Here is a 12,197-nt window from a genome sequence, read left to right on the forward strand (position 1 = left end):
AGGGCCAGCAGGAAAGGGAAAGCTGGGTAGATGATCCCAGGCCCATTTGGGAGTAGGATAGGTCATGGTTACCTCCAAGTACACAAGAGCTGTAGGAGTGATCCAGGTGGTCCTTGGGGAAGATTAATTTGGGGGCAGTAATCAATATGGAGACAAGAGTAATGATAAACACTTGAGAAAAACTGGGGAAAGCCGGATGAGAGAGAAGAAACTGAATTCAAATAGGAAGATGAATTAGCAGGATTCAGTGTTTGAACAGGGTGTCTGTTAAGGATCCCACCAGGCAAGATTTCAAGTCTTGGTCACTCACAAGCTGCACCAGTAATGCCATTGCTCTTGAGAAGACAATCAGTTTAGGAAACTTTACTTACAGATCAGAATACAACCTTTAGCAAGTAGTATCTTGGCAAGTGTTCTTGTAAATTCAAACTTTTAAAAATGCTATTACAGGTTAATACCCAGATGGCAGAGTTAGGAAATAGAGTGTGAAAGTTAATCATTCGAATTGGGTCACTCTTGTCATAGCCAACTAAAAGAGTGGAGAAGCCAGTGGTGGGGGAAGCCCTCAAGGCACATAACATTGCTCTAAAAATGGAATTCTCAGCAAGCCTGGCTGCTGAAACTGCCTGCTGTAACCTGAAACAGGTTTTATCTTCAGGTTTCAGCTTCTGAAAGAACCTGCTGCAGCTGTAGGGCAAGCTTTACCAACCCCCTTCCCTCACCAATCAGAACTAACCAGCTGCCCAAAACTTTACTAAATGTCAACGAACTTTCTAGAAAAATGGTAACTTTTTTTTAAATAAAACCCCCTAACTCCTCTTTGTTCTTGTGACATACCGAAGACCACCCTGTATGTGTAAATAACCTGAACTTGCAATTCCTGTGTCCCAAATAAAACGCTAAATGTACAGATTCGTCTCGGTATTTGACTTCGACAGGGGACGCAAGCAACACCACACATTTAAAACAGACTTGGTAAAATCAGCTCGTTATTTAAAGAAACGGACGATTCCTTTTTCTCTTCTGGTTTAGTCTTCGACCCGCAGGCCCAGCGCTTCTTTCGAACGGCGGCTCTATCCCGTGACCTTTTCACTTTCCAAGCCAACGAATTGGGGGTCGTTACACACGCGGAGGGTCCGGAACGCACGGCTCCTCGCCTGCAAATTCCGAGCACTCCGCATTGTCGGGCTTCCGCCCGGCCACACCAGCCAACAGCCCGCACCCACATGGGGGCAGGGCCCTGGCCCTCGCCCCCGACCGGCGCGTGGCGGGGCGCTTGGGTCTTCGAGGGCCCGCGACGCGGCGCACATGCTGGCGCCCGCCTCCCGCGTCGGCGAGAAGACAGGGAGCTCGGACACGGGGAGGCTGACCCGGAGCCTACCCATGAGGCAGCGCGCTGGCTGCACGAGAGCCCCCCCTTTCCACGGCTCGGCTGCCAGCTCCGCAATGGGAGCCGCCGCCGTCGCCGCAGTGTAGTTTCTCGTGCTCCTCCTTTTCCTCCTCCTCTTTCTCCTCCTCCTCAGGGCTCCAGTCAGGCCGATCCGCTCCGCTCACGGTAAGCGCCCCCCGCCCCCGCCCGCCCTGCGCTGCAGCAGGCAGAGGCCCTCCCGCGCGGCCTGCGCCGCCTCACTCCGGGGGCGCTGGACTGGGGGTCCTGAGGCCGGCGCGGGTCGTCGGGAGCGCCCAGAGCGCGGGGGAGGAGACCGGCTGCGCGGCGGCGGCCGGACCGCCATCTTGCGTCGGCCCAGGCGGGGGAGGAGGGATCCCGGCGCGACGCGGCGGCCGCCTCGGCTGCTGCAGGCCTGGGCCGCGCAGGCCGCCGCCTTCTGCTCCTCCGCCACCTCCCCTCCCAGGCCTGTGCGCCTGTTTGTCTCCAGCCTGGTGTTGGCTTTACTCTCTGGAGGCGACTCCCTTTGGTACATTTTGTGCCGATGTTTGGCCGAGACCCATGCTCTTCACACCACAGCCCACCCCCGTGTCTCTTCAGTCGTAGGAAAGGAGACCAAAGGGGATTCGGAAATGCAGGCACAGGGCCCCTCATTTTCCCCAGATGACCGGTCGTTCCACGTTTGCACCCTCATTTTTGTCAAAGACCTCCCCTGCTCTGCCATAGAATTCCCGTTACTGTCTACAGAAGAAGGGCCCTGAGGAGAAACGTGGAGTTGGAGACAGAATTTTCTGAGCTTTGCAAGGTTCACTTAGACGGAAAGAATGATCTCACTCTGAGGTTTTAGCTCCAGCGATGGAAGGAGTTCTTCCCAACTTATCTCAAGTTTTAACGCTTTTAAGGAGAAATCTGCCGGAGAGGAAAAACGTCAAGGTGAACCCGCTTCTGCAAGCGCGGGAGACCTTTGGCCAAAGGCCTTTGTTTGCGAAGATTTGTTTAAAAAAAAAAAAAATCTGTCATCTTAAATATTTGGCTTTATTGTTTTCAGGTTTGGACAGAATTTGTCTTTTTTAGTGCCATGAAACATAAAATGGAACGCTAGAAGGAGAGTTTTAAAGCACAAAAGCTGTCTCTTAGCATCTGTAAGGTGTCCTGCTTTGGGGGACTACTGTGCCAACTCCAGCTGTCTCCCCGCAGAAACTTAACCAGGGAAGGCACTGGTTTGCTTATACCATTGTTAGGGCTGTGTGCCTCTGATGTTTTAACATCACTACAAATACCGTTGTAATTGTGTCTTTCATTGGTAACCCCTGATTTGTATCTCTTAGCCCCTTTTGAAGTGGTCTGGGTTGCTGGAATCATTTTGCAGGCGAGGAAACAGAGCCTCAGGGAGAGGACTTTAATGAGGTCACTAACTAGGAAGAGCCAAGGCCAATTATATTAATAGAACCTTAGATCTTCTGACTCTTTCTCCGGTGCTCAACGCTAGTATATACCATTTTTGTGGGAATGAGGTAGATGAGAATAGGCAAGGAGGCTCACCTAAAGATTTTAAGAAATATTACTCAATTGCCCTTTCGTTGATATTTTTATATTTTACTTTTGAAATGCGGGTGTTATGTTGCCCAGGCTGGTCTCAGACTCCTGGGCTGAAGCTGACCTCTCACCTCAGCCTCCATAGCTGGGATTACAGGTGTGCACCATCTAGCCTGGCTTGTATATTTTTATTTTCTAGTTAATTTCTTAACTTTGCAACTTGTTATGTTATTTTTTTCGAAAATATTGGAAAGTTAAATAGCCGATTTGAACACCATACCTACCACCTAGTTTTAACGCTACCTTTTTGCCATATTTGCATTTTTCCACTTATCTCACATTCTGTTTTCTGAACATTTCAAAGTGCGTTACGGATATGACAGTTCAGCCCTAAATGCTGTATGTGTGTCAGTACGTATTTTGTGAGAGATCAAGGCCATTTTTCTGTGTAACAATACCGCAATCACACTTAAGAAAGTGAGGAATATTCCTTAAAATCTAACATGTGTAGTATGTATTCACATTTCCCCCCATTTCTTCAAAATTCCTTTTCAGTCTTTTTTTTTTTTTTTTTTTTTTTTTGAGATAGGTACTTGCTCTGTGTCCCAGGATGGAGTGCTGTGGAGCAGTCTTGGCTCACTGCATCCTTGACCTCCTTCCTGGGCTCAAGCCATCCTCCCACCTCAGCCTCCTGAGTAGCTGGGAATCAGGAGCACGCCACCACACTCAGCTAATTTTTGTATTTTTTGTAGAGATGGGGTTTTGCAGTGTTATCTAGGCTGGTCTCAAACTCCTGGGTTCAAGTGATCCACCTGCCTCGGCCTCCCAAAGTGCTGGGATTACAGATGTGAGCCACAGCACTGGGTCACATTGACTTTTGAAGAGACCAGGTCTGTAGTCTTACAGAATAACCCATATTCCATGTTTTAGTGATAGTTCCTCCTCATAGTGTTTAAATTTGTTCCCCCATCCTCTCTGTTTTCTCTAAACTTGGAATTGGGTCTAAAGGCTTGAATATATTCAGGTATAATATTTTTTTGACAGGAATACTTCATAAGCCATGCAGTATACTTCATTGCATACAGCATCCAAAGGCACATAAAGTAGGCTTGTCTTATTAATAATCCTAAATTTGATCTCTTTAGATAAGGTGGTGACAAGCTATCTTTCCATTGTAAGCATTTCTTTCTGCAATTAGCAAGTCATTTGTGATGTGATGTTTTGGCATTAGTAGTTGGTAGGAATGTACCTGCTGTAATCTGATAAACACAGTTGGGAGCAGTTGTTTGGGTATGGCTTTGGAAGTTAGGAAGGAGAAGTGGAGACAATTCTGGAGGAAATACTAACCCATCTACTTTAGGGAACTTGGAATGCTTCTGTGTGTTGGCATCAGAGCCTAGGGAGACTAGGAGAGAGGAGGCAGAAAGTAGATGTCAGAAAGACTTTGCCTTTGAAAGTTTGCTTAGGACCATTTTAGCCGTAGTAAGCTATGGTAAATAGAAAAGTTCTGAAGTAGTTTGATGTTGGAGGATTGCAAGTGCTTCAACTAGAACATCTGTCCAGTTAGGCTACTAATCCAGTCCTTTTTCTTTCCAGTGTTTTATTAATCAGCATTGGATCACTGAAATGGCAGTTTTCACAAATGAAAAGTCAACTGTAGTTTTAGGTGATAGGAAATTGGATATTTCTATTGACAACATATTTTGTTATTCCAAAAGCAAGTTTTGGAAGATGAAGAATACTTACGACATATTCACTAATTAAATATATAAATCCTGAATAGTTTTTTTCTTGCTTTAGAAAGGAATTAAAAACTGTTTGAATTTTCAGATTGCTTAAAATAGTGATTTAAATAATGACTTGATTTACTCAGTGCCTTGTATCAAAAATTGTATGTTTAGAATTTTGATTCATTTCTCCAAAGCAATTTTAAGGATTCTCTTAACCCTCAGTATACGAGGAAAAGTATACAATTATCACTATCGTCTGGGTCAAAAGGGACTGTTTTTTTTTTTGCATTTTAAGTTATTATGTATAATTTATAGGAGTAAAAATAAAGCATAATGTAAAACAACTTATTGGAGCTTTTAATAAGAATTTAAATATAGCAGATATCTTTGTATATACTTAGAAAAATAAAAAACAAAAAATCGATTTCATGCATTTAATTACATAACACCCCTACAACAAATATACATCACATTTGAACGCTTTGTGTAAACATTCTCATTATAACACACATTTTTTTCTTTTTGAATTTTTGTATCTATACAAAGATCTTCCTTTCTTCCCATTTTCAGATCTGTGCAGAAATCATTGTGGTTAGAGGGTAAGACAACATTCCCTTCCTATTTTCTGCAAGTTATTTTCCTAGTTGCATGAGGAATTTCTTCTTGGTAACTTAGAGTTTTGTAACTGAAGCTTTTCCCATACAGTGAAAGTATACTCTGAACTAAATCAGTCATAAGCCATCTTCAAGTCATTCTCTTCCAAGTATTGTTTCTGACCCACTTTTTCAGTGTATCACTCTTGTAGTCTTTTTGTAATACAGATCACTTCAGATTAATTTATACAAGGATTTTAAAATTCATTGATGGTTGAGAATGCATTGAACTGAGAAGAGTAGGTATAGTTTTCCTTAGGAAAATAAGAATCATGAAGTATATTTGAAATCCAGATTTTGTGCAGTTGACTTCTTTTGCTTTTCCATTTGTGAAAATTCACAGAAGTTCAATGCTGTTCTTCCTAACAGTGCCAACTAAGGAGAGTTTGATGCTGTATAATATTCAGCCAAGTCTAAATTTGTAAAAAATTTGTCACAAGTTATATGTCTGACAGAATTTTGAAATTTTTCTGTCATCTCGTATATATCAATCTTGATTCTACTTTCATGTCTTTTCCAAATCTCTGTGTAGATCTACATTGTCCAAGCTTATCATATTTCATTGTTACCTGTTGCTCAGATTTTCATTTCACATTTTTCACCTTTTGAAGGTATTTCCACCCGAAATGGGCAACATCATCTGAATGGAATTAACTATAGATTCTCCTTGAATTACGATAGGTTACATCCTTGATAAACCCACCATTAGTTGAAAGTATCATGAGTTGAAAATGCATTTAATACACCTAACATACTGAACATCATAGCTTGGCTTAGCCTACCTCAAATATGCACAGAACATTTACATTAGTCTACGGTTGGGCAACACCATCTAACTCAAATCTTATTTTTTAATAATAAAGTTGAATATCTCATGTAATTTATTGAGTACTGTACTGAAAGTGAAAAACAGAATGGTTGTATGAGTACTTGAAGTAATAAATGCACTTTCACACCATTATAAAGTTGAAAAATTGTTGTAAGTTGAACCATCTTAAGTTGGAGACTGTCTGTACTTGGCAACTTTCATATATGACCCTGGAACTATTTGTCTTATAAATACTGATTCTAAATTTCAAATGCTTCCCTAAAAGGTTCTTGCTTGTCATTCCTTCTGGGTTGTCTTTTTGCATGTACATCATCAAAATGCAATACTGGAAGAATTTTTGAAACCTTTGATGGTTCATAATTTTGTTGAACACAGGACAGCCATCTTCTTTGCTCCACAATTGCAAGATATTTTCAGTTTCAGATTTATAAACAACTAATTAGAATGATCCAATGAATTTTTTAAAATGTCTGTATTTTTTGTTTCCTTCCAGTCACCTTTGCATACACCTGCATTCAATACTTGTGCACTTAAGCGTTGTATCAAGGCCGGGTGTGGTGGCTTATGCCTATAATCCCAGCACTTTGGGAGGCCAAGGCAGGATTGCTTGAGCCTAGGAGTTTGAGACCAGCCTGGGCGACATAAGAAGACCTTGTCTCTACAAAAGATAAAAAATTAGCTGGGTGTAGTGGCGTGTGTCTGTGGTCCCAGATACTTGGGAGGCTGAGGTGGGAGGATCACTTGAGGTCTGGGTTGCAGTGAGCTGCGATTGTGTCACTGCACTCCTGCCTGGGTGACAGAGGGAGACCCTGTCTCTTAAAAAAAAATGTATGAAGTAAAATTTTAGCACGCACTTGTAAGGGATGAAAGACTGTCACGTTTTCTTTGAGCAGAACAGCATCGTCCATATTCTTAATGTAAAAATATTGTGTGATGAAGTTCTTCCCGCTGGATAAGAATGCCGTATTTCCTTTTTGTTTTTAGAAATACGTTGTTCTCTCATTGATTAAGTTTCAGGGAATTTATGTAAAGTAACTCATCCGAGGACTCAGTCTGAGATTTCCCTTATAAAGTCATTTTCACTCCCATCATTAAGAGTCTAAAGTGCTGCTGTCTATCTTTGTGTTAATCTTCTGGTTCATCTAATAGTTGTGAAATGTCTTCCTCTGTTAATTTTCTTCTCTTCCATTTTGGGCAGAAAATAAAGTCTGAGTTCTTAACTGTATTCGGTGAAAACTAAAAACAGATGAAGGGGATCAGAATATGCCACTTAAGCATGAGGATTATTTTGAGTTGAAGGCAATTGAGAGTCAATAGATGCTGGAAGAGTTCTGTGCCCTCCCCTTATTTGCCTAGTAGTAGCAGGGCATTAATTTCTTTTTTCTTTTTTCTTTTTTTTTTTTTTTTTTGAGACGGTGTCTTGCTCTTGTTGTCCAGGCTAGAGTGCAATGGCGTGATCTCGGGTCACTACAACCTCCACTTCCTGGGTTCAAGTGATTCTCCTGCCTCAGCCTCCCGAGTAGCTGGAACTACAGGCATGCGCCACCATGCCTGGCTAATTTTGTATTTTTAGTAGAGACGGGGTTTTGCCATGTTGGCCAGGCTGGTCTCCAACTAGGCTCGTCTCGAACTCCTGACCTCAGGTGACCCACCCACCTCGGCCTCCCAAAGTGCTGGGATTATAGGCATGAGCCACCACACCCAGCCAATTTCCTTCTTATAACAGGGAGGGAAGAGCAACTCTTTTCCCTTGAGATGGAGAGTCAAGGCAGAGATGAGTTTGTATAAACAAATTTTACTAAAATAACCGTTATTTTCCATTAGTTCTCCCATTTTTTCTAGTCACTTTCCCATGGTTTATTGTCCCTGAAATTCCAAGTTCCCTTTTTTGAGGGGGTTAAAATAGTATAAAAGCCTCTACGTCTAACCACTTGTTTGAGTTTCACTTCTTTTCTGTGAACTCCCGTGCATGTAAATATTAATAAAAATTGTATACTTCTTCTCTTGTGAATCTGTCTTTTCATAGCTTAATTCACAGGACATGAGATACTGAACCAAAGGTGATAGAGGAATTGTTTTGCCTCCCTGACATAGACTACAAAAATGTCTTCAGTTTTCCATACGTCTTTGAAAGTTGATGCAATATTTTTGCAAAACTATAAGAAAACTGGAAAATAAATGAGAAAAATTAAGGCTAATGCATTAGTCATGATTTATTTCACTGTTGTATTATTCTTTTAGGCAGTCCTATCTTCTTTTTTTTTTTTAGCATAGTTGGGATTAATTGATGAACAATGGTGAAATAATACCTAGAATGATGGAGTTAGCAAAATATTTCAAGATGTAGGAAAAATAAAGCCACTAACATCCCATAATGTATTTTAGATTGATAAAAGGATTCTGTTATAGACCCACATAATAATTATAAGATATGATGAGTTTTAATCTATTTTAAAGTAGTAAGTAAATTTTCCTTTTGTTTAAAGATCTCTGGGAAACAATGTGAATGATAAAATGTCAGTCTTTCTAAAAAGAACTGCTCAAGAAAGAAAGTAAAAAACGAAAATAGTTTCCTTTGGACTCTGATAGTATACTGGACTTTTAATGGTTAATTTGGACAGTTAGAGTTCCACCCCTCTCCAATACACAGATTAAACCTACCTGCCTCTTCTACTTCCATAATAGATTTTTTTTAGCCTGTTGTACTTTAATACATCTCTAATGAATACAGGCAGTACCTAGAAAGTTGTTCCTTGAGGTTTCTGTTCTAAAGTTTTTTTGTTGTTACCAGTTTTTTTTTTTTTTTTTAAACCTTTCTTCCAAGCTTTACCTTCAGAGACCTTTCATAATAAAAAATTGTTAATTGGAACCCTGGCACATCAGGTGTTGTATTTAGGCTTTTTGGTTAAATGGATTACACCAAAAAAGTATTTCATTTCAGTCATTTTCATTGCAAACATTCCTGTTTTTCTGGTTTTGTATAACAGGATGAAGATAAAGTAATTTTTGGGATGATGTATGCTTTGCTTCTTTGTGTTTGTAAACACAATACCTTAAACATAATTAATGTTCGATAAATACTTTTTCTTAGTTTTTTTTTTAATCTCCTGAATATTCCCCAACAGTTTAAAATTATTGCTTTACTTTTTGGATTGGTATGTAACTTACAAATTTTTGACCAGCTAGTATAGTAATTTAGCTTTCTTTTTTAAAAAGGGCTTTGACTTGTGTTTATCTAGTACAGTAGTTCTCTAAATGTGGTCTTGGGCTTGAGACACTTTGAAGGATTCTACTAGGTCCTCCCTTTACCACATACTTTTCCTGTGAAGCTGTATTTTCTTCAACAGAAGAGTGTAGTGCAACAGGTTGAATGCAGAAGGTCGTAAGAGAATCCAGCTGTCTTCATTAAGACGTATTAATGAGGTATGCAAAAATGTAGCAAAAATGTAAAACAATACCACTCTTCTCTAAATTTTTTGTTTTGAGAAATACACTTTTTTTGTAAAAATATATGTAATGCTTTCATTATTATCATCTTTAAGTAAATCAATACATACTGAAAAAAATTTCTCAGGTTTGGGGTTTGTGGACTCCCAGCCAAAGATTCCATCCTTAAAGGTTAGTCAACCACACATCTTTTTTTGATCAGGTTTGGGATATTTTTTTTTTTTTTTTTTTTTTTTTTTGAGATGGAGTCTCACTTTTTCACCCAGGCTGGAGTGCAGTGGCGCAATCTCTGCTCACTGCAAGCTCCGCCTCGCGGATTCACGCCATTCTCCTGCCTCAGCCTCTCCGAGTAGCTGGGACTACAGGCGCCCGCCATCACGCCCTGCTAATTTTTTGTATTTTTAGTAGAGACGGGGTTTCACTGTGGTCTCGATCTCCTGACCTCGTGATCCGCCCGCCTCGGCCTCCCAAAGTGCTGGGATTACAAGCGTGAGCCACCGCACCCGGCCGGGATTTTTTTTTTAACATTATTAACTGAATGCCTTTCAGTTGATATGCATTTTGACTAGGGCTAGTAACCAAAGCAAAGATGATCAGTCTATGAACTAATTTGCCCCTTGCTTGTAGGCTTCACTTCCGTGCGTTCCTTATTTTGTGGGTTACCTTGGGCAAATCTAAGAAGCTAAGCCTGGAGGGGCTTGAGAGAGGCCTGGGGTTTTTAGATATAATCCTAATCTCTGTTGTATCTCTTGCTTTGTTTTTTTACTTGCTCTGCTTTTCCTATTCAAGGTTTAAGATTATCTGACTCTCAACTATACAGGATTGCTGACTGCTGCTAGAAAGGCCCTCATAACCAAAATGTAGCATGGAAATAGCTTTCTTACGTTCCATGAGAAAAAATATAGATCTGACAACTTTATTGAATAGAAAAAGGTAAATAAGAAAATTGGCACTACTTAGGTGACACTACATTGTAGTGTCTGTTCATTTGAGAAGTTATATACAAGAGATGTCTTTCTATTCTTTGATTTCTTTTATTGTAGTGTTTTAGAGAGTATAAAGTATGTTCACAATTACCGTATTCCATCATCAGAACAAATACTTCTTTGCAAAAGGTGGTGTTATCATCCATCCTTTACAGATGAGGAAATCAAGTCTTAGAAAAAGTTCATTTTATTCATTGGAATAACACTGGGTGCCATATACTGTGTATTTATTTTATAAGATACGATGCCTTGGTTTTCCCTCACTTCACCGTCAGCCTTTTTATCTCAGAATTACGTTTCTCTTCCATTTGGGGTATACAATGCAGGTGAGCCTTACAGGCTGGCAGTGACAACAACTGTTAGAAGTGCTGGCTCCTTAGAGCATTTGACCTATTCTGCACCTCACTGCACCTGGAAGCTTTTAGCACTAAGATAACCTAACCCAGCTCTGCATAGGTTGATGGGAAGTTATTAAAGAATTTGGAATTGGTAAATGACAGAATGAAAGCATTATTTTAGTAAATTGTTAATTTGGGGGCTTCTTATTGAAGAGATGAAAGCAAAAATCCAGATGCTGAGAGACCAAGTACAGACAGTCCCCAGCTTAAGATGGTTCAACTTAAGTTTTTTTGACTTTATTGTGTGACAGCGATATACATTTAGTAGAAACTATACTTCACGTTTTGAATTTTGATCTTTTTCTGCGCTAATGATATGTGGTATGATACGATATTGTGATACTAGGCAGCAACAGCAAGCTGCAGCTACCAGTCAGCCACATCATCATGAGGGTAAACAACTGATAGCATACAGTATACTGTGTTGTCAGATGATTTTGCCCAACCGCAGGCTAATGTAAGGGTTCTGAGCACATTTAAGGTAAGTTTGACTAAGCTGTGATATTCGGTAGGTTAGGTTTATTGAATGCATTTTCAACTTATGATATTTTCAGCTTACGATGTGTTTAATCATTACCCCATCAGAAGCTGAAGAGCAACTATATAAAGTGAATCTTATAAAGTAAATCTGTTTCACTTTAGGTGTGAGGTTCTATGGGCCTGGCCAAGTATTGAGTGGATGGAGAGGCAAGGATGGTGTGGGAAATATTTTAAAGGAAGTCTATAGGATTGGGGAATTGACTAGATATAATTAAAAGAGGGAGACATTGAAAAAAACCTCCAGGGGTTCAAGATCAGAAGGATGGCAGTTTAGTAGAAAAAGGGAAATGCAAAAGTAAAACTAACTTTTATAATTTAAGGTAAGATTCATATAACATAATTTCACCATTTAAAAATATACAGTTCAGTGACATTTAGTACATTCATAGTGTTATACAACTGTCAACACTAATTCTATAATATTTTCAGCTCCTCAAAAGGAAACCTGTTACCCATTATTCTGAATATTAGATATAAATAGAATCAAACAGTGTGTGACTTCTTTCACTTTCTAGATTTCATGTTGCAGCATGTATCAGTACTTCATTTTAAAAAATTGCTAAATAATGCTACATTGTATTGATACACCACATTTTATTTATTAGTTGAACATTTGGGTTGTTTCTGCTTTTTTGGCTATTATGAATAATGCTGTAGAAATAATTTTTCAGGGGAAGATATGTTCAGTTTT

General features: G+C 39.9%; 1 protein-coding gene across 3 annotated transcripts in view; it reads left to right on the top strand.

Moving 5' to 3' along the window:
* The first annotated feature begins 927 nt into the window (after positions 1–927).
* ZNF280D (zinc finger protein 280D) overlaps positions 928–12,197 on the top strand; it is a 105,776-nt gene continuing 94,506 nt past the window's right edge. For 2 of the 3 annotated variants that reach the window (XM_003266965.2, XM_012507559.1), the window contains exon 1: positions 928–1,555. The gene's annotated coding sequence lies outside the window, so the exon portion shown is untranslated. The remainder of the gene's footprint in view (positions 1,556–12,197) is intronic. The other variant, XM_030814049.1, reaches the window with a different exon arrangement.

Source organism: Nomascus leucogenys, chromosome 6, assembly GCF_006542625.1.
Source record: "Nomascus leucogenys isolate Asia chromosome 6, Asia_NLE_v1, whole genome shotgun sequence".
Classification (NCBI taxonomy): Eukaryota; Metazoa; Chordata; class Mammalia; order Primates; family Hylobatidae; genus Nomascus; species Nomascus leucogenys.